Raw genomic sequence first — 642 nt, 5'->3', positions numbered from 1 at the left:
TGATAGAGTCCTATTTATTGCACGATCCTCTCACTTGTGACTTCTAACACTGGGGGCTGGCTGGCTGACCAGTGGGCTCCCACAGTACCATGTGTATCCAGCGCTGCACTCCCGTTCTGTGCAAGTTAATTAGGTGCAGTTCAGTGGCGTGTCTCCACTGCTTAGACACCACCCAAAATCACCCTTCGGTGGCCTTTCCTCTTGAAGGCGTGGCAGAGGAATGTGGGCAGCCCAGCACTGTATGGCAGTGGGAGAGGACAGAGGTGTTACTGGCCTGGTGTGAGCTGCAGGGCAGGACTGAGGTGCAGGAGCAGAGCTGTGCTGGGAACCTTGCTCTGGCCAGTGCTGTTTGCTCTCTTCCCCCTCTGAGCTGGGTAGGTAAATGCTGCCCTAGTGACTCTCATCCCAGGCTCTGGCTCTGCTAGAACAATCATGGTTTCCAGTGGGGTCCCCACCCCATTTTCATTGTTGTCTGTTTACAGGGCATCTTTGTGCAGGCCTTAGCGGGGTGGCTCAGTGAGCTCAAGGAAGATTCAGCTCCTGGCTTGCTGGGTGTGGTGGAGTCTGGCCCCCACTTTGTCAGCAGAAAAGCATTTCAGCAGACAGGAGGGCAGCCAGCTAAGTGTGGCCAGGCTTCTCTGC

The sequence above is a fragment of the Eretmochelys imbricata genome, chromosome 15 (assembly GCF_965152235.1).
Source record: "Eretmochelys imbricata isolate rEreImb1 chromosome 15, rEreImb1.hap1, whole genome shotgun sequence".
Lineage (NCBI taxonomy): Eukaryota > Metazoa > Chordata > Testudines > Cheloniidae > Eretmochelys > Eretmochelys imbricata.
The sequence above is the reverse complement of the archived record's forward strand: the minus strand, read 5'-3'. Positions refer to the sequence as shown.